This window comes from Lutra lutra, chromosome 17 (genome assembly GCF_902655055.1).
Source record: "Lutra lutra chromosome 17, mLutLut1.2, whole genome shotgun sequence".
Classification (NCBI taxonomy): Eukaryota; Metazoa; Chordata; class Mammalia; order Carnivora; family Mustelidae; genus Lutra; species Lutra lutra.
The window spans coordinates 55547851-55569845 of record NC_062294.1 but is presented as its reverse complement, the minus strand read 5'-3'; the positions used below and the strand labels follow the sequence as shown (position 1 = coordinate 55569845).

At 42.5% G+C, this 21995-nt stretch overlaps 2 protein-coding genes and 2 pseudogenes across 2 annotated transcripts in view; 2 read left to right on the top strand and 2 right to left on the bottom strand.

The window, feature by feature from the left end:
* Positions 1-6971, top strand: part of LOC125088894 (L-lactate dehydrogenase A chain-like) — a 386819-nt pseudogene extending 379848 nt beyond the window's left edge.
* The window catches only part of LOC125088865 (zinc finger protein 345-like), a 256962-nt gene that overhangs the window by 23568 nt on the left and 211399 nt on the right, over positions 1-21995 (bottom strand). The gene's annotated exons all lie outside the window — the stretch shown is intronic.
* Positions 1-21995, top strand: part of LOC125088868 (zinc finger protein 665-like) — a 577134-nt gene that overhangs the window by 523655 nt on the left and 31484 nt on the right.
* Positions 7280-8182, bottom strand: LOC125088903 (vomeronasal type-1 receptor 2-like; annotated as a pseudogene).

Sequence of the window (21995 nt, the reverse complement as noted above, 5' to 3'; positions counted from 1 at the left end):
ATGAGCACTGGGTGTTATATGCAACTGATGAATCACTGAACACTCCATCGGAAACTAATGATACACTCTATGTGGGCTAACTGAATTTAAATAAGAATGAAACGCTGTATTAGCTGTAGAGTGGGGTGATCTGGCAGAGAACACCTGAGCCAAGGGGATGAAGGTAACATCGGCCGTAACAGAGCACATCACAGCACTGTCAGGTGCCTGATGTACCCAGGACACATCACCACTTTTTGTGTCATTGGAAAAACAAAATTTAATTACACACCATGCCTCCTGCCTGCACCAGTGCCTCCCTGTCACTTGCTTTGGACCTCCATCCTCAGCTGGACTCCAAGTAGATCCCAGGAGCTCACATTCCACCGGCAGCCCAGGCACATGCACCAGCTCCTGCCAGTGCACCACAATGTGGGCCTGGCCTTGTGCCATGGGCTGTGTCCGCCGGGAGGCATTGGACAAGTGTGGCTGCCGGCCCCCATGCGGGGGAGAGCCTGTTCCAACATGCACAGAGCTATAGATTAAAAACAATTTTTTTTTTGTATTACCCTGACCTGCTAGCTACAATCCTGTTTCCACAATATATGTGAATTACAATAAAAGTTGACTTTATTTTTTTTTAATTTTTTTTATTTTTTCAGCATAACAGTATTCATTATTTTTGCACCACACCCAGTGCTCCATGCAATCCGTGCCCTCTACAATACCCACCACCTGGTGCCCCCAACCTCCCACCCCCCACCCCTTCAAAATTCTCAGATCGTTTTTCAGAGTCCATAGTCTCTCATGGTTCACCTCCCCTTCCAATTTCCCTCAACTCCCTTCTCCTCTCCATCTCCCCTTGTCCTCCATGCTATTTGTTATACTCCACAAATAAGTGAAACCATATGATAATTGACTCTCTCTGCTTGACTTATTTCACTCAGCATAATCTCTTCCGGTCCCGTCCATGTTGCTATAAAACTTGGGTATTCATCCTTTCTTTTTTCTTTTTTTTTTTTTTTTACAGCTTTATAAACATATATTTTTATCCCCAGGGGTACAGGTCTGCGAATCGCCAGGTTTACACACTTCACAGCACTCACCATAGCACATACCCTCCCCAATATCCATAACCCCACCCCCTCTCCCAACCCCCTCCCCCCATCAACCCTCAGTTTGTTTTGTGAGATTAAGAGTCACTTATGGTTTGTCTCCCTCCCAATCCCATCTTGTTTCATTTACTCTTCTCCTACCCCCTCGACCCCCCATGTTGCATCTCCTCTCCCTCATATCAGGGAGATCATATGATAGTTGTCTTTCTCCGATTGACTTATTACGCTAAGCATGATACCCTCTAGTTCCATCCACGTCGTCGCAAATGGCAAGATTTCATTTCTTTTGATGGCTGCATAGTATTCCATTGTGTATATATACCACATCTTCTTTATCCATTCATCTGTAGATGGACATCTAGGTTCTTTCCATAGTTTGGCTATTGTAGACATTGCTGCTATAAACATTCGGGTGCATGTGCCCCTTCGGATCACTATGTTTGTATCTTTAGGGTAAATACCCAGCAGTGCAATTGCTGGGTCATAGGGTAGTTCTATTTTCAACATTTTGAGGAACCTCCATGCTGTTTTCCAGAGTGGTTGCACCAGCTTGCATTCCCACCAACAGTGTAGGAGGGTTCCCCTTTCTCCGCATCCTCGCCAGCATCTGTCATTTCCTGACTTGTTCATTTTAGCCATTCTGACTGGTGTGAGGTGATATCTCATGGTGGTTTTGATTTGTATTTCCCTGATGCCGAGTGATATGGAGCACTTAAAAGTTGACTTTTAAAGAAAGAAAATTATAATCAGAATCGAATCATGAGAAAACATCGGCTTTACGCAAATATCAAGGCACATTTAGCTTCCAAGCCCTGTAATCTGCAGGGTATGTAAGTAGTGTTTCTTTAGCAAACTACACAGCAAAGTTCTCTTTTGCAAAAATTCTGAATTATTTTAGACCACCAATGCCTTCCTATTTATTTACACATTTTCTCTTTTTTCTTTTTTTTTTCTTTTTTGTTTTTTAAGTGAGCTTATGGAGCCTGACTCGGGGTTCAAACTCATGACCCTTAGATGAATACCTGAGCCCATATCAAGAGGCAGATGCTTAACCAACTGAGTCACCCAGGTGACTTTTAAAAAAAAGGATTTATCTTTTTTTTTAAAAGATGTCTTATTAAAAAATGTCTTTTTTTTTAAAAGATTTTATTTATTTATTTGACAGACAGAGATCACAAGGAGGCAGAGAGGCAGGCAGAGAGAAAGGAGGAAGCAGGCTCCCCACTGAGCAGAGAGCCCGATGTGGGGCTCCATCCCAGGACTCTGAGATCATGACCTGAGCTGAAGGCAGAGGCTTTAACCCACTAAGCCACGCAGGCGCCCCAAAGATGTCTTTTTTTAAGAAAAGATTAATCTACCCATTTTATAGAGAAAGAGAGAGAAAGGAGGAGGGAGGGGAAGAGGGAGAGAGAAGAACCCAAGCAGAGTCTCTGCCAGGTGCAGAACCCAACACAGGGCTCGATCATACAACCCTGAGATCAGACCTGAGCCAAAATCAATAGTCCAACACTTCACCGACTCTGCCACCCAGGCGTCCCAGATACCACTCTTTCTAAGAGGTGGAGACTGATTGACCTGCTAAACTTACTGACTCCCTTCCAGTCAGTACACAATGGGGATGGGCAGATAGCAATTTTACAGTGAAGAGACTGGATAACACTACCAACTCTTGATAACCATGTGATCGAGATTAACATCGCCAATGATAAGTAGTGGTTAATTGCATGAATTCCCTGATGTTATATGATGTGATTAGATGTTTTTATAAAAATCTATATGTGAGATGTTTTTATAAAAATCTATATACATGTCTGGAATTCATCAAAATCCTTGAGAACACAGGCAGCAACCTCTTTGACCTCAGCTGCAGCAACTTCTTCCTAGCAAGGGAAGCAAGGGAAAAATGATCTACTGGGACTTCATCAAAATAAAAATCTTTTGCGTAACAAAGGAAACAGTCACCAAAACCAAAAGACAATGGACAAAATGAGAGAAGATACCTGCAAATGACCTATCAGATAAAGGGCTAGTATTCAAAATCTATTAAGAACTTATCAAACTTAACACCCAAAGGACAAAAAATCCAATCAATAAATGGGCAGAAGACATGAACAGACACTTCTGCAAAGAAGACATCCAGGCCATCTGGGTGGTTCAGTGGGTTGGGCCTCTGCCTTTGACTCAGGTCATGATCTCAGGGTCCTGGGATTGAGACCCATGTCAGGCTCTCTGCTCGGCAGGGAGCCTACTTCCCCCTCTCTGTCTGCCTGCTGCTCTGCCTACTTGTGATCTCTGTCTGTCAAATGAATAAATAAAATCTTAAAAAAAAAAAAGAAGACAGCCAAACAGCCAACAGACACATGAAAAAGTGCTCAACCACTTGGCACCAGGGAAATAGTAATCAAAACCACAGTGAGATCCCACCTCACATTGGTCAGAATGGCTAAAATTTACAAATCAGGAAACAACAGGTGTTGGTGGAGGATAGAGAGAAAGGGGAAGCTTCCTACACTGTTGGTGGGAATGCAAGGTGATGCAGCCACTCTGGAAAACAGTGTGGAGGTTCCTCAAATAGTTGCAAATAGATCCACCCTACCACCCAGCAATCACACTCCTGGGTGTTTACCCCAAAGATATGAACATAGTGATCTGAAGGGGAGGTCCAAAAATGAGTGCTGTGAATTCTGTAAGACTGAGAAATCACAGACCTGTACCCCTGAAACAAATGACATTATATGTTAATTTTTAAAAGGGAGAAAAAAATCTATAAACACTATCTAATCAGACAAATCCAATTTCAGAGGTATTCTAGAAAGTACCTGGCCAGTCCTCCTCACACCTATCATGTTCATAAAAACTGAGGAGACAGAGAATCTGACAGAATCTGACAGAGAGAAGAGGAGGTGGGAGACACATGTGGGCTACATGTAATGTGGTATTTTGGATTGGATCCTGGAAGAAGGGGAAAAAAAAGACATTTGTGTTAAAACTGATGAAGTAAGAATAAAGTCTACAATTCAACTTCTAATGTGGTGTTAGTGTTGGTTTCTTAGTTTTCCACAATGTACTATGGTAACCTAAGATGTTAACAATAGGGGAAACAGACTGAGTGGAAGATGGGAATTCTCTGTATGTTCTTTGCTAAACTGATTCCAAAGTAAAAAAATTACATTAAAGTTGCAACCCCGGCACCTGGGTGGTTCAGTCGGTTAAGTATCTGCCTTCTACTCAGGTCATGATCTCACAGTCCTGGGATCAAGCCCCTGGTTGGACTCTTTGCTCAGCGGGGAGTCCGCTCCCTCTCCCTCTACTTATGTTCTCTCTCCCTCGGTCAAATTTTAAAAATCTTTTAAAAATAATAATAAAGTTGCAACCCCTATAATTTAATTTATTCACAGATATCTACATTCAATTATGTGTGAGTTGATATCTACTATTTCTTTCAAATGTGTCCATTTGCTCTGGTGGGTGATTTCAAAAGCAGGAAAATTCATTAAACTAAACAGACTCAACAGATTCATGTCTCTGGTCTCCAAATTGCTGCTCCTTTACTAATCCAAGCTTGATGAAGACTTTCTTTATAAGCTTGTCTCCTCAAATTGGATGCAGACACCCACCCTAAAATCTGCTTCTTAGCAACCAGCCAGTTGGCCCCAATACCTAACCCAGAACAATCTACCCTCTGCAGATCCTAAAGCTTGATTCATTTTTTATCACAGACATAAAACATTTATTTAATATTTGCTTTCCACCTCTACCCTTTGAAAACATCAGCTAACATATCCTCCTGCAAGATTCTCCTTCATCCCCTGGAGTTCACAATTCCAATGTTCAACTGAAAACATTTTTAATATGTTCATCTTTCTCCACACACATGTTTTCTTATTTCAAACACCTACCATTCTCTAAGGATGTAAGTCACAATTTGCATAACCTGGATGTCATTGTCCTTCACAACTAAAACCTAATTTTCCCCCAGCTTTACCTCAGGCCACTTGCATCCCACTACAGAACCCAGAACCCTCTACCCTGAATTCTCTGAATGGTCATCCCACATGTTATTCCTTTGAAAGGCACTGGCCTATCTAGGAAGAAGTAGAGAGCCCCTCCCCCTCCAAAAAAAGGCACTGGCCTTACTATCACATGGCCAGTAAATCTTAAGAAAACTTGGTATCTCACATTAAAAATTACATATCGGAGCCTTGCGGTTCCACTGAAGGCCCCTCCCGCGCTCAGCTCCCAGTGTCGGAGCGGCTGCCGCCAAGTCCGGATCCAGTCTTGCGCGCCGCTGACGCCCGTCCTCCCGACATGCACTCCCGATTCCTTTTGGTTCTAAGTCCAAAATGGCAACTCTGAAAGATCAGCTGATTCAGAATCTTCTTAAGGAAGAACATGTCCCCCAAAATAGACTACAGTTGTTGGGGTTGCTGCTGTTGGCATGGCTTGTGCTATCCGTATCTTAATGAAGGACTTGGCAGATGAACTCCTCTGCTGATGTCATGGAAGACAAACTGAAGGGAGAGATGATGGATCTCCAGCATGGCAGCCTTTTCCGTAGAGCACCAAAAATTGTCTCTGGCAAAGACTATAATGTGACTGCAAACTCCAAGCTGGTTATTATCACAGCTGGGGCACGTCAGCAAGAGGGAGAAAGCCGTCTTAATTTGGTCCAGCATAACGTGAACATCTTTAAGTTCATCATTCCTAATGTCCTCAAATACAGCCCAAACTGGAAGTTGCTTGTTGTTTCCAATCCAGTGGATATCTTGACCGATGTGACTTGGAACATAAGTGGCTTTCCCAAAAACCGTGTTATTGGAAGTGATTGCAACCTGGATTCAGCTTGGTTCCGTTACCTAATGGGGGAAAGGCTGGGAGTTCACCCATTAAGCTGTCACGGGTGGATCCTCGGGGAGCATGGAGATTCCGGTGGGCCTGTATGGAGTGGAGTAAACATTGCTGGTGTGTCTCTGAAGAATCTGCACCCTGACTTAGGCACTGATGCGGATAAGGAACAGTGAAAAGAGGTTCACAGACAGGTGGTTGACAGTGCCTATGAGGTGATCAAACTGAAAGGCTACACTTCCTGGGCCACTGGACTGTCTGTGGCAGATTTGGCAGAAAGTATAATGAAGAATCTTAGGCGGGCGCATCCACTTTCCACCATGATTAAGGGACTCTATGGAATAAAAGATGATGTCTTCATTAGTGTTCCTTGTGTCTTGGGACAGAATGGAATTTCAGATGCTGTGCAGGTGACTCTAACTCCTGAGGAAGAGGCCCGTTTGAAGAAGAGTGCAGATACACTCAGGGGATCCAAAAGGAGCTGCAGTTTTAAAGTTTTCTAATGTACCACTTCACTGTCTAGACTAGGACAGGGTTTTAGTTGGAGGTTGTGTACATTGTCCTTATTATCTGATCTATTACTTAAGTAATATCAAAATGGCCTAAGGAAAAAACATCGGTTTCCTAAAGTTCTATATAGGAATGGCTCACCAAGCCCTGCAGCTGTACCCTAATGCTGGATGATACTTGCCTTTGTAGTCCTAAATGGGTTCATCTCAGAGGCACCACTGCCAATGTTGCATATGCAGCAGGTGCTCTTCCAACCAGATGCGTATTTCCTGTGTGTTCTATGACTTCTGGTTCCTTCACCCGACACCCAACATGCCTAGTCCATCTTCTCCAGTCAGTCACATCCTGGGCTCCAACGTATAAATTAATTATTGCATGTATTGTGCATAACTGTTCCAAAGGATCTTACTTCGTGTACCATGTATGTCAGAATATAGAGCACATTGCCATATAATGTAAAAAGACCATGCAACCAACTAAGTGTCATACCAACTAAAATACCAAATAAAATTTGAACAGTGATTTTTTTTTTTTGAAAAAAAAATTACATATCCAAAGACATTTCCAGTATCTCCACAGTATTTCAAGAATGTTTTGTTCATTGGACTCTGAATTTCTCCACTACAGCCATTAATAAAATGCAATTACATAAGTACTTCCATAATAATTACACAGAATTTCATTTACAGGTGGCCATTAGTCACTATTGTTGTAGCAGAAATTTCTGTCTTATTCAAAACTAGATGTAAAATGAGATGGACTGTAATTTTGCTGAAGATTCCTTGAAGAATGAGTGTATAAGCAGCTGAACACAGTGCAAACCAGATAGCTTATATTTTTCTGATGGGATGAGGGAATTGTGTATTTCTTCTCATGCACACAGAAAAGAGTCTGGATACACAGTGGTCGTGACTCAAAGAACAAAGGGGCAGACCGTTGGAAAACATGCATTGATTGTGGCAGAAGTATAGAAAAATACATGTAATTAATGGAAGAGAGGGTATAAAAAGACCAAAGGTGCTCCCCAGCAGAAGGATGCTTCGGGTGGCTCTGATCTCAGGGGAGGATCTGGGGGACACTTTGGTCCTATAAATGTGTTGGACCTGCTGCTTATGCCATACAGGGTGGAAACCAGGAACCCACTGGCCCAAGTTATGAGTCCCAAGCACAAAACATCAGGGGAGGATATCGATGCCGTATATGGTAAGTCTGTGTCTTTGTCGTGAAGTGCAGAAGCCCAGTATCCAAACTCCATATTTTCTGAAGTGTTTTGTTATTCCATTTGTCAGTCACATACACAGGAACCATAATATATAGGTTTATATTCAGGATCCAGCAAAGGATATTTGAGGGGCCAATGTGCTGGGGAGCTTTCCCTTTAAGCACTGCCCACCAGGAGTTCCAGGGGCTGATGGTGATGTCCTGGAAGACACTCAGGAGACACATGTTGCCCATAGAAAACCCTCTGGACCCTCTGTGGACCAAGAAAACAACTTTGCATCCAAAGTCACTGAGAAAATATCTCAACTCAAAGGCCTCCACTGGGATTCCTCTGGAGAGAATGACCAAGGAGTTAAAGTCAAGTGCCTAAGAAGCGAATCTGTGGACTTTGAAATGTATCCCCTTAAGCCAAGAGATGATGAACAATGACAGAAGAGTAAGAAGTTCCCCGGGGTTCCAAGGACCATCTGCAATAGGAAGATTACAGCAAATTTCACATCCATTAAGGCCATTCTGTCACTCTCCGGGGCTCAGTGTTCACATCCACAAAGAGAGGAGTCTGCATGAACACATGAGCCGTGGGCTGTTTGTGGAAAATAAATTCAAAATTCTCCCCTTGCTACTACTTTCCCCTGAGACTTTCTTTCCAATACACATGTCTTCATTAATTAATGATTTCTCAAGTTTGATGTATTTCTTTGTATAGTGCTCATTGTGTCACTCTTACTCATGCTTTACCTATTGTAAATTATTTAGTTTGTACAAGTATGTGCATTTTACAGGCAAGAATTTAATTATAATGAGGTTATATGACTCATTTAAATATTGTAATGGCCAGGTTGCAATGAAGTTTGTTGTTTACCAGCATCCTATACTCTCATAGCTACCTGGTCATATCTTTTTTTTTTTTCCTTTTTTAAAGATTTTATTTATTTATTTGTCAGAGCGAGAGAGGGAGAGAGAGCGAGCATAGGCAGACAGAATGGCAGGCAGAGGCAGAGGGAGAAGCCGGTTTCCTGCCAAGCAAGGAGTCCGATGTGGGACTCGAACCCAGGACGCTGGGATCATGACCTGGGCCGAAGGCAGCTGCTCAACAAACTGAGCCACCCAGTCGTCCCTTTTTTTTTTCTTAAGACTTTATTTGTGGGGCACCTGGGTGGCTCAGTCGTTAAGCATCTGCCTTCACCTCAGGTCATGATCCCAAGGTCCTGGTATCAAGCCCTGCACTGTACTCACTGCTCAGAGCGAAGCCTACTTCTCCCTCTCCCACTCCTACTCCCCCTGCTTGTGTTCCCTCTCTCACTGTGTCTCTCTCTGTCAAATAAATAAATAAATTTAAAAAAAAAAAAGACTTTATTTGTAACTAATCTCTACACCCAACATGGGGCTCAAACTCACAGCTGAGTTCTTATTATCAAGAGCTGCACGCTCCACCAATGGAGTCAGCCAGGTGCCCCTACCTGGTTGTATCCTTAAATAACCCACTTTTAGGGGCGCCTGGGTGGCTCAGTGGGTTAAGCCTCTGCCTTCAGCTCAGGTCATAATCTCAGGGTCCTGGGATCAAGCCCCGCATTGGGCTCTCTGCTCAGCAGGGAGCCTGCCTCTCCCCTGCTCTCTCTCTGCCTGCTTCTCTGCCTACTTGTGATTTCTGTCTGTCAAATAAATAAAATTAAAAAAAAAATAACCCACTTTTATGCATGCATACATTATCATCTTTGAAATTCATTTCAATATAGGTTTGGTTGTGCCAATTTCTCATTCTTCTTAAACTAATTGTTCCATTAATCATCGTCACTTGTGAGTGAAGATGAAAACTTAGTAAGAACCTGAATATTGTCCATGAACAAAATGGATTTACCAAATATGGACCAGTATTAATACAGCAACAGAAGTAATCATTTGATTTTTTTGGCCAATGGAACCCACCATCGAAATTATTGTGTAATATTTCACTTTTACCCTAAACTATGGGATTTGTAATTTAAATAAAATATGTAGAGATTGATAAAACATTTAGAGTAGGATCTAAATTATTCCTCATTAGAGAGCATACAATTAGCTGTGATTTTTTTAAAAAAACAACTGAAACTAATCAATTTGAAAAAGAGAATAAAATACAAAACAAGCATGCAAAATGAATCTCAAGGCATGAAATCTTGTGCATTGAATAGGAGAAATGCAAGGGTAAGCCTAAAAATTATGTTAGAACTTTGAAAACGATGTAAAATATTAGAAGATACATTTAAGGGGTGCCTGGGTGGCTTAGTCATTCAGTGTCTGCCTTCAGCCCAGGTCATGATCCCAGGGTCCAGGGACTGAACCCCCTCGCCCATTTCTTCTCCTGTGTTCCCTCTCTCGCTGTGTCTCTCTGTCAAATAAATAAATAAAATCTTTTTTTAAAGATACATTTAAGCTGAAAACATGCTGAAGTCCTTAATTTTTCTCCTCTCCAAATCCCTCACATGTTGAAGTTACCTTTTCCTGAAAGTCTCCTGTCCTAACTTCACAGAGGAAAATTGTCCTTCCTTGATCAAAAGATTACAAATATTTTCAGGAGAGACATAATTACTCTCTCCACTAGATGCATCAAGCATAAATACAAGAAAAACAATTATGGTTCTCCAAATGCCACTCATTCCCATTGTTCCCATTGAGATAGGATGTGCTTAGCTCCAAGAAACTCATTGTCACATGCACAGAAGTTTAATGTGGTAACTATATCAATCATGTCAATTTCTCTGTGGTTTCACAGCACAGACTGAATAGCATATTAATTTCTGAATTGCAGGTTTTTAAAAATATTTTATTTATTTATTTGACAGAGAGAGATAGATCACAAGCACGCAGAGAGAGAGGGGAGGAAGCAGGCTCCCTGCTGAGCAGAGAGCCCAACATTGGGCTCAATCCCAGGACCCTGGGATCATGACCTGAGCCAAAGGCAGAGGCTTAACCAACTGAGCCACCCAGGTGCCCCTTCTGAATTGCAGTTTTAAGGACTGCACACATCAGACTGTGTTACTACTTGCAACGAACTCCAACGATCTCCATTAGGGAGGGATATGCATTAAACTATGTTTGGAGCAGTTAGTCCCATGGAGGACCTCAGACCTCCAGTCTCTCTGTAACTCGGCCTGTGCCTCAGGAATGGTTGCTCCTATCTGTACAGCTCTGACATCAAGCCACTTTCTTCCCAAGTAGAGTCTTTTTTCCAGCCACAAGGTCCAACCTGGATCCAGACCCTGATACACCTCCTTCCCTTACACATTGTGTCACTTGGACTGACATTCCAGTCTTTCCTGATGCCAGGATGTGGGCTCACTGGGCCAGTCATGACAGTCCCTGCTTATGTGTGGGAGGGAGGCAGCCAGTGTTAAGATAAGGGTTTGTGGTTCTGTGACCTCACCTCCCCACAGAACTACCATTATCACTTCAACTCTCAGTGACACATGAGGCAGGTGAGACTACGTTTTTAAAACTTTCTCCCAGATCCCAATTCCCAGAAGCAATTATAAGATCCTAGTGAGGCTCTGCAAAGAAACAAGTTTTGTGTGTGGGAGAAACTTCCTTTTTTCCACAACAGCTGGAGGCAGATAGGGTCTCAGGTGGCAGAAGCAGGAAATGTTTGCATCTGACAGAGGAGGGGTGGCAGTGATCCAAATGTATTTCACTGGACTCTGTACTTGCCTAAGAATTTCACTGCCTCCTCCCCAGTAATTGTCTCTTTCTGCCTAGCCTAAGGACTGCAAAATAAGGAAGGAGATGAGAGGATATAGAGGGCCTGAGAAGGATTCAAGGAAAAGCCATACAAAGAGCATGGGATTAGCTAGAGATGCTTCTCCAGACGCAGTCCAATTGTTTGAAAAGCCTAGTTGATAGGAATATTTCTAGAAATATAAATTCTAAGCTGAGCAATATCTATAGGATAAGTGGCAGTATTTAGAGAAGAGGTCCCTCACCAAACACAGTACAAGGTCATACAGTTTTATCAACAGCATCCTACTACTCTTAAATGTTAGATGAACCATTGCTATGTAGGTGATCCAAAAATATTGAAGGATGACACTTCCTAAAAATTTCCAGAAATCTTACAAAGATAACCACAAATATTTCACACCCCTCCTATCTGCCTAGAGATCCAAAATTATGAAATGTTATTTGCAAATATTGCTATAAAATATTATGGCATGATCAAGCACAGCTTATGTCTACGTTCATGGATAAAAAGACTAAATATTGTTAAAATGACAGGTCTTCCCAAACTGATTTGTAAAGTCAATGAAATTTCAACCAAAATTCTGGGAAATTACTTGTAGGTATCAACTAATTGATTCTAAAGTATATAGATACAGGCATAAGACCCAGGAAAGCCAGCCCAGTGTCAAAGCAGAAGAAAAAGTCAGAGGATTGACACATCCCAATGTCAAGACTTAATATAAAGCTACATTAATTAAGGCAGTGTATCTCTGGTAAAATAATGGGAAATAGCTAAACAGAACAAAACAGAGATCCCAGAAATAGACTAACTCAAATACAGCCAACTGTATTTGTTGGTCTCACAAAGGAGCTGAGGCAATCCAATGGAAAAAGAATAGTCTTGGGATGCCTGGGTGGCTCAGTCAGCTAAGCGTCTGCCTTCAGCTCAGGTCATGATCCCAGGGTCCTGGGATCAAGTCCCACAACCAGCTCCCTGCTCAGAGGGGAGCCTGCTTCTCCCTCTGCCTACTGCTCCCCCTGCTTGCGCTGCTAGCCCTCACTATCTCTGACAATTAAATAAATAAAATCTTTAAAAAAAAAAAAAAAAGGATAGTCTTTTCAGCAAATGGCACTGGAACAAGTGGACATCCACACCCAAGTAAAAATAAACAAAAAATAAATAAATAAATAAAAATAAATAATAAATATACAATCTAGATACAGACCTTACATCCTTCACAAAAATTAACTCAAAATAGATCACAGGGTGCCTGGGTGGCTCAGCCAGTTAAGTGTCTGCTTTCAGCTGGGGTCATGATCGCAGAGTCCTGGGATTGAGTCCAAAATAGGGCTCCCTGCTCTGCAGGGATCCTGCTTATCCCTCTGTCACTCTCTTTCTGTCTCTCATGAATAAATAAATAAAATCTTTAAAAAAAAAGAGAGATCACAGACTTCAATGTAAAACACAAAATTATAACCCCCCCAGAAGATAACAGGAGAAAATCTAGATGACCTTAGGTTCTGTAACTGTTTAGATGCAATACCAAAGGTATAATCCATGAAAAAATAATTGTTAAGTCAGATTTCATTAAAATTACAAATGTCTACACTATGAAAGACACTGTCAAGGGAATGAGAAGACAAGCCAGATATTGGGAGAAAACAAAAGACATATCTGACAAAGGACCATGATCCAAAATATACAAAGAACTATTAAAATTCAACAATAAGAAAACAAACAACTTGATTTTTTTAAATGGGCAAAAGATCTATACGGACACCTCACCAAGAAGACATACACATAGCAAAAAGGTATATGAACAGATACTTGTCACCATGCATTGTTAGAAAATTGCAAACTGAAACAGTGAGATATGTTAAGGGTACATCTGAGAGGTATACTCCAAAAATGACACCACCAAACACTAGGTGGAACAGCAGGAACTTGCACTCACTGTAGATGAGAAATGCAAAATGCGATAGCCACTTTGGACGACAGACGAGGGTTTCTCACAAAATTAAATGACCTCTCATATGATCCAGAAATCACACCCCTAGGTTTTTACCCAAATGAATTGGACATTTATGTTCCCACAAAGTTCTGCACACAAGTGTTTATAGCAGCTTTATTCATTCATAGCTGCCAAAAGTTGTAAGAAACCAAGACGTCCCTCAGGAGATGAAAGAGTAAGTAACTGTGGTCCATGCACACAGATTCTAGTCAATCCCAAAAAGAATGGAAAGGAGCTATGGAGCCTGAAAAGAAATGCAAGAGTCTTAAATAAGTATTATTATTTTTTAAGATTTATTTATTTGAGGGAAGGGGGCAGAGGGACAGAGAGAATCCTCTATGCTGAGCTGAGCAGGGAGCCCCATGCAGGGCTAGATCACAGGATACAGAGAAGATGACCTGAGCTGTAACCGACAGTCAGCCGCCCAACCAACCGAGTCACCCAGACACCCAGGTAGATGTTGCCTCCCATATGTACATGCCAATTAGGCATGCCGGCAGGAAACAGGGGTGAGGAATGTGATGATGGTGGGCTCTTCTGTGACTCGTGAAGCACTGGAGGAATAGCCATCTGCAGGGCTGAGTCATGAAGTCATCTTGTTCACAGTGGAGTTTTTGGCCTGTTATTCTCAAAAGAGTAAAATGTGCATGTCCTCAATTTTCAGAGGCATTTTAATATGGCTCTGTCCGTATTCATGTTATAAAGCTGGTACAAACTAGTAATATTCAATAATGGAAAAACAAAAGAATGAGTTTGACCTATTATATATTTAATCTTATACAAGAAAAGCAGAGAAACATATTTTTAGTTCTTGTGAGACACTTAGACATATTCACCACATATCAGACCACTAAGCAATATATATGCCTGTGCTCATGTATTCCACCAATCAGTACACCAGAAAATTAAAAAATAAAATACTAATTACAATAATGAACTGCTTTAATCTTAAGGTCCATTACATATACATGTGCATACACACAAATGCACACACGTTCTACTTACTTAATCAGTTAAAAATATATAGAATGTGGGGTCCCTAGGTGGCTTAATCATTTGGGTGTGTGTCTTTGGCTCAGGTTGTGGTCCCAGGGTCCTGGGATGACACCCCAAGTCAGGCTCCTTGCTGGTCCAGGAGTCTGCTTTGTCTTCCCCTGCCTTTCTCTCCTTCTGCCCCTCCCCACCCCCCACGCCACCCCACAGTTTCACGTGCGCTTGAGCACACACTCTCTCTCTCTCTCAAATAAATATTTAAAAAATATATAGCATGTATTTTTATTTTTCTATTTTAATTCTTATATCTTAGGGGTGCCTGGGTGGCTTACTTTGTTAAGCATTAGCCTCTTGATTTCAGCTCAGGTCATGATCTCATGGTCATGGGATGGAGCCCCACGTCAGACTCTGTCAGACTCTATGCTCAGCAGGAGTCTGCTTGAGATTCTCTTCCTCTTTATGTCCCGCCCCTGCTAGTGTGCTCAATAAATAAATAATCTAAATAAATAATAAATAAACAAATGTTGATACTTTCATATTCTTAATAGTCAAACTATTTGATTATTTCTCATTGAGAATGTACTCATTAGGTGTATCTGTTAGGGTCTATGGGCCCAACATGGCAGGGTGCGCTGTTCCTTCCCCTTGACACTAAGCAATTCAGACATGATCCACACAGAGATAGCACTGGATTGCAGAGGGTAAGGGTTTGGTCCCACAGGATGGCCTCCTGAACCCGGTGTCCCACGCCAATATCCATTCCCCCCCCCCCTCCCACCGTGGCTTCAGTTCAGATGCCAGCCGCCAGTCTCAGGCTGCCACCTCTGCTTCTCACTGACCTGCCACAGTTTGGTGGTGGCAACAGCTTCCTCCTCAGGTTCAATTAATTTGCTAGAGTGACTCACAGAACTGAGGGAAACAAAGACATACGAGTTTTTTTAAAGGACAGGAATGAACAGCCGGATGAAGAGATACCTAGAAGAAGACAGCAAACAAAGGAGCTTTTATCCTTTGGCACATGAAGCTGTTGAGGTTCTACAGGTCAGGAACCTTTCCAGAAACTGGGCTTTCAGGTTTTTTTTGGAGGTTTCATAGTTTGGAGTTTGGAGTTTACATAGTCATGATTGACAAAGACACCGGCCACTGGCTGATTCCACCTCCAGGCTTTCTCCCCTCCCCGGAAGTCAAGGGGTGGGACTAAAATTCCCAACCCTCTAATCACAGGATTGAATTTCCGGACAACCCTGCCCTTTGGTGAAGGCCAAAAGTCACCTTCCTTAATAATGAGCCTACGGGGTGGCAGGGGGGTGGGGTGGGGGGTGGGTAGGATTGTCTGGGTGTCTCAGTCATTGAGCAAGTGCCTTTGGTTCAGTTTACAATCCCAGGATCCTGAGATTGAGCCCTGCATTGGGCTCCCTGTTTGGCGGGAAGCCTGCTTCTCCTTCTCCCACTCCCCCTGCTTGTGTTCCCTCTCTCGCTCTGTCAAATAAACAAAATCTTTAAAAAAATAATATTGAGCCTCTCATTTCAATTCTATGACTCTGAAGCATTTTTAGGAACTGCAGATGAAAACCAAATATATCTGAAATAAATTTTGATTACCTGAATAACCAAATACATACTTTGTATAAATCATGGTATCACAGGAGAGAATACTCAGAGATGTTTAAGCCACAACTATGTTACATCTAATTACTGGAAATGAGAAAAATTAGTAAGCTGGACCTGAAATGGGACTTTTGCGGGACAGGAAAACTGGAAAGGAATCAAGCTTTCTGAAAGATAGCATCTTGGAAAGAAGAAAAACCACTGAGTCACCAAGCCTCCAAGTTTTGGAAAGACTCTGGTTTCCCTCCCTCTGTTATGCCCCAATAATGGGTCCATGATTAAAGGAGCGAGACTGATACAAAAGCGAAGGTCAAGCAAAGATTTATTTCACACCAAGCATCAAGAATCTAACCGAATGTTCGGGAACGCACCTCTTACAAGAGAGGGCGACCCTTCTCTGTTTCACAGACTAGCTTTTAAGGGCAAAGGCCATGCGGTCGGGCCTGGCCACGCACAGGTGACCAATGAGATTGTAACACACACAGGAAACTCCACAGTGATGCTAGGTGACCAATTGAGTTACAATTTACCCTAGTAGACATTTGAACCAGCCTATTACACTTTGATTGGGATTGGAGCCCAAAAGTCTCCCAAAGGGCGGGGCCCATACTCCTTGGTAACCAGGGAGACGGTATGCATCCCCCCCCACTGATCAGATGTCTCCACCTGGCCTGACCCACCCTCTGTATCTGGGCTTTGTTACCTGAAGCTGGTTTCTGGGACTTGTCTCCAAGTAAATCCCCTGGGGGAAGCTGGGAGCAGGGACAGTTTCTAAATAGGTCCTTACACCTCCTTTCTGGTGTTGAAGGAAAATGAAGAAACTTTTTTTTTTTTAAGGGAAAAGGAAGGGTGCCTGGGTGGTTTGATCATTAAGCATCTGCCTTTGGCTCAGGTCATGATCCCAGATCCCAGCTCCCTGCTCAGCAGGAAGCCTGCTTCTCCCTCTGCCAGTTCCCTTACTTCTGCTACCTCTCTCACTGTGTCTTTCTCTGTCAAATAAATAAAGTCTTTAAAAAAAAAAAAGGAAAAGAGTTTATTTGAGCTCAAGTTAGGACAGTTGCCCCAGACACACAATCTTCACAAAGTAGACACGCTCCAGGAAAGGAACATTTAGTGCAGGGCTATGTACTTTTTTTTGCATGTGAAGAGTTAAAAATCATCATGGCAAAAGACATTCTGGAAAGCTATGGACTTTACCTTCTTTTAGTATCTGCAAGGCTGCATGATTTTAATCTTTCAGGAACCAGGGAGGTTTTTTTCCTTTATCTTTTTGCTTGCTCCTTTTTGTTTTTTGTTTTGTTTTGTTTTTTCATTTGTTTTGTTGTCATTTTGTTTTGTTTTTTGATGCTCCATGTTTTTTTTTTTTAAATTTAAATTCAATTAGCCAACAATCATTAATTTTTGATGTACGGCTCAATGATTCATTAGTTGTGTATAACACACGGTGTTCATCACATCACATGCCCTCCTTAATATCCATCACCCAGTTACCTTATCCCCCAAACCACCCCAGCTCCAGCAACCCTCAGTTGGTTTCTTAGAATTAAGAGTCTCTCATGGTTTTTCTCCCTCTCTGATGACTTCCCATTCAAATTTCCCTCCCTTCCCCTATAGTTTCTGGGCTATGTCTTATATTCCCTATATGAGTGAAACTATATGATAATTGTCTTTCTCTGATTGACTTATTTTACTTAACATAATACCCTCCAGTTTTGTTTTTAACAAAGCAGATGTACAATGTATACTCAAGGCAGAAATAAAGCCCACACTCTGAGGTTTTGCCAAGTCATTATGTCCTGGAAATGTTAAAGTGTAGCTTCCCTAGGAGCCCAGGAGCAGGGCCCATAAGCACTAAAAGTTGAAAAATTCCTTTATTTTATCACTGGAAATCCTAAAAAGACTCTGTCCACCAAACACATAACCCTCTCCTCTGTCCCCACCCTCCCCACACCTGGTATTAACCCACACCACATCCTTTGGGGTAATCCTCAAAGATGCCCCCTTACCTGGAGGTGGGAAGGTGGACATAGGCCAGCACTCAGAACTCCCTATTCTATCAATTGTCTACAGCTCCTGATGCAGACATAATAACCGCAATAGAACAAACTTTCATTTTTTTTTTTTAAGTAATCCCTACACCCAAGGTTGGGGCTTAAACCCATGACATCAGGATCAACAACAGTTAGACGCTGTCCTGACTGAGCCAGCCAAGTTCCCCAGCTTCTACATTTCTCTATGGACCTTATTCGATCACACACTGAAAGGGATGTTCTGGCTACCTGCAGACCACAGGTTGTACTCGAGCCATCTGCAGGGGAAACAAGCTCAGCCCATGACTGAAGCTGCCTCAAGACATCCTACATGTGGGGCGCCTGGGTGGCTCAGTGGGTTAAGCCTCTGCCTTCGGCTCAGGTCACGATCTCAGCATCCTGGGATCGAGTCCCGCATCGGGCTCTCTGCTCTGCAGGGACCCTGCTTCCTCCTCTCTCTCTCTCTCTCTCTCTCTCTCTGCCTGCCTCTCTGCCTACTTGTGATCTGTCAAAAAAATAAGTAAAATCTAAAAAAAAAAAAAAAGACATTCTACATGTGATTTCTCACACAGGGCAGTCCTTTAGAATTACCTGGGGAGTTTCAAAAAAATATACCGGAGATTCTGATGGAATTGTATCATGTGGCTACCAATGGGGATTTTGAGATGTACTGTCCTAGATGACCATATTGAAAACTCTACAGGCATAAGTACTTGTCAAATTCAACAATATCTTATAATATCTAGGAACACCGAAGTTTTCAAAGTATTAGGATGTGGCTTTGGTAGCAGTTCTCAGATGGAAAAGATTTTTGCTTTTAAGAATCAAGATTGGGCGCCTGGGTGGCTCAGTGGGTTAAAGTCTCTGCCTTCAGCTCAGATCAGGATCTCAGGGTTCTGGGATCAAGCCCCGCACCTGGCTCTCTGCTCAGTGGGGAGCCTGCTTCCCCTCCTCTCTCTGCCTGCCTCTGTACCTACTATGATCTCTCTCTGTCAAATAAATACATAAAATCTTTTTTTTTTTTTTAAGAAAAATCAAGATTGGGGCGCCTGTCTGGCTCAGTTAGTGGAGCATCCAACTCTTGATCTTGGGGTTGTGAGTTCAAGCCCTTTTGGATACAGAGACTACTAAAACAAAAATAAAGACTCAGACCTAGGCAGTGTGCAAAGTGAAGTAAATCAGAGAAAGACAAATACCATAGGATTTCATTTATATGTGGAGTCTAAAAAACAAACACAAACGCAAAAAAACAAAACTCCTAAATGCAGAGAACAAATGGGTGCTTGCCAAAGAGAAATGGTGGGGTGATGGGTGAAATAGGTGAAGGTGATTAACACATACAAACTCCCAGTTATAAAATAAATAAGTCAATACGGGAAACATAGTCAATAATACTGTAATTCACATCGTATGGTGAGTAAATTTATCATGGTGAGCACTGAGCAACATATAGAATTGTCAAACCACTATGCTGTACACCTGAAATTAATATAACATTGTATGTCCACTAAACTTCAATAATAAATCTTTAAAAAAAAAAAGAATTGGGGCCACTTCTCTATCAGTTTGCATTCTATGTTCCAACTGTTTTCATGCTTTTGTACCTTCATATGTTTTCATTGTTTGAGGAGATTTGATCATTTTTTTAAAATATTTTCTTTATTTATTTGACAGAGAAAGATTAGAAGTAGGCAGAGAAGCAGTCAGAGGTGTGGGGGGAATCAAGCTCCCTGCCAAGCAGAGACCCCGATATAGGGATCAATCCCAGGACCCCAAGATCATAACATGAGCTGAAGGCAGAGGCTTAACCCACTGAGCCTCCCAGGCACCCTGAGAGTTGGTCATTTTAAAGATAATCAACATGCCAATATCTCACCAGATTGTCAGGAAATCTTATGAAAGATTTTGAAACAAGTGAGAAATTTGAAACCTGTGAAAGATTTTGGAACTTGGTTTCCTTTCAGGGGAATGCTGGCATCCCAGGATTGGTGTTATTGGTGCATGTTTCCCTCTGATGATTGGGATGAATCACAAACTCATTAGTTTTTATCGCTGCTGAAATAGCTTATGATAGTTCTCTACAATAAAATATTTGTATTTAAGTACTGTTTCTTCTTATACTTTTGGTAAACGATGTGTTTTATTTTTTTTAAGTAAGCTCTACACCCAATGTGGGGCTCAAAGTCATGACCCTGAGACCAAGAGTTGCACACTCTACCCACTGAGCCAGCCAGGTGCCCCTAAGAAAAACTCTTTATTCCACTTGAACACACACATAGTGAAGCTGCCTTGGCCCCTCCAGTCAATCTAGAAGTCTTTAAACTATAGCAAACACTCTTAGCCTCTGTGATTGATTATCTTATCTTTGAATATCTATAGATCATACATTCTTTCCTAGAAACAGCAGAGCACCTCTGCGCTTTACCAAACAGAAACCAGACCCCCTGTGTAATCTCTAGGTACTAAGGAACCAGATCCCTGACACCCTTGCACAAACCCTGGGGCATAAGGATCCAGACCCCCTTGTACAAATTCTAAGCACTGAGATAACATCTGTAGCTGGTGTCATCAGAGTCTGCCTTCTCTCCAGGTGGCCAGACTCCTGAATCAAGCTCAAATTCCTTTCCAATCATTACTCATCTCTTGGGGAACACCTGGGTAGCTCAGCGAGGTAAGTCTCCAACTCTTGATCATAGCTCAGGTCCTGATAGCAGGGTCTTGAGTTCAAGGCCCACGTTGCCCCCCATGCTGGGTGTGGAGTATACTTTAAAAAAGAAACAAAAATTCATGTCTTGTCTCTTGGGTATTGGCCTTTTGAGCCATGGGAACCTGGACTTCGGATTCTGTAACAAAATATCTATCAAATGTGGGATTACAGTAGGGCAAAAAAAAAAAATTCAGCGAAATGAAAAAAAAAAGTAGATATCATCCAACTATTTCAAGATAAATTTATGGCTCACCTCCAGCATATAATATATAGATCAACACACTGAAGATACATGAACCAAGTAACTAGTACCTATTCTCAAGGGTTTTTAAAATAGATTTTTTAAAAAAGATTTATTTATTTATGTATTTGTTAGAGAGAGAGAGAGAGCACAAGCAGGCAGAGGCAGAGAGAGAAGCAAGCTGCCCGACCAGCAGTGAGCCCAATGTGGGACCTGATCCCAGGAGCCTGGGATCAGACCGGGAACCGAAGCAGTGGCTTAACCAGCTGAGCCACCCAAACATCCCTAAATTGATTGTTTAGAAAAGATTTCTTCACATATTTTAGAGAGAGCCTGTGTGCGTTGAGGGAGGGGCAGAGGGAGAGAATATCAAGCAGACTCCCCGCTGAGGACCGAGCCCTAGGAGGGGCTCAATCTTAGGACCCATGACATCACGACCTGAGCTGAAATCAGAAGTCCCACACTCAACCCACTGAGCCACCCAGGAGCCCCTATTTGATGGTTTAAAGCAATAGATTCGTAACCTAAACCATCAGATTCCTGTCCACCCACCCACCCATCCTTGTCCCTTGAAAGCTGCTGGATCTGAAACCTCTGGTTGCTCAGCTGCCGGGCAGGTGGTGAAGAACGGAAGCTGTGTTCTGGTGGAAGTGGGTACAAAGCTGCACGTTCTGCACAGGCGCGGTATGCCTGACCCTTCCAGCTCGTGTACCCTGGACAGACAGCTCCAGTCTTCCATCACCTAAATAAGCCATTCTCCCTGTCTGGGCTGCAGGTACAGGTCCGGGGTGGAGCCACGGTCGACTCAGATCCCCGCCGAGGTCCCAGCGCCCCCTCTCGTCTCCACCTGCTAGCAGAGGCAGCTTCAGACTCAAACCTTTCCCGCCTAGTAAGAGGAAAACATCTCAGCTTCCGGCCTAAGTGTCCACACAGTAAGCTTTTACCCTGAACGGTTGGAAACGTTTACTGTAGAAGAGTCAGGAGGCATTGCTAGGGGCTCCGCGCGATGCCGGAGCAGCACAAACGGACCCAAACCAGAAG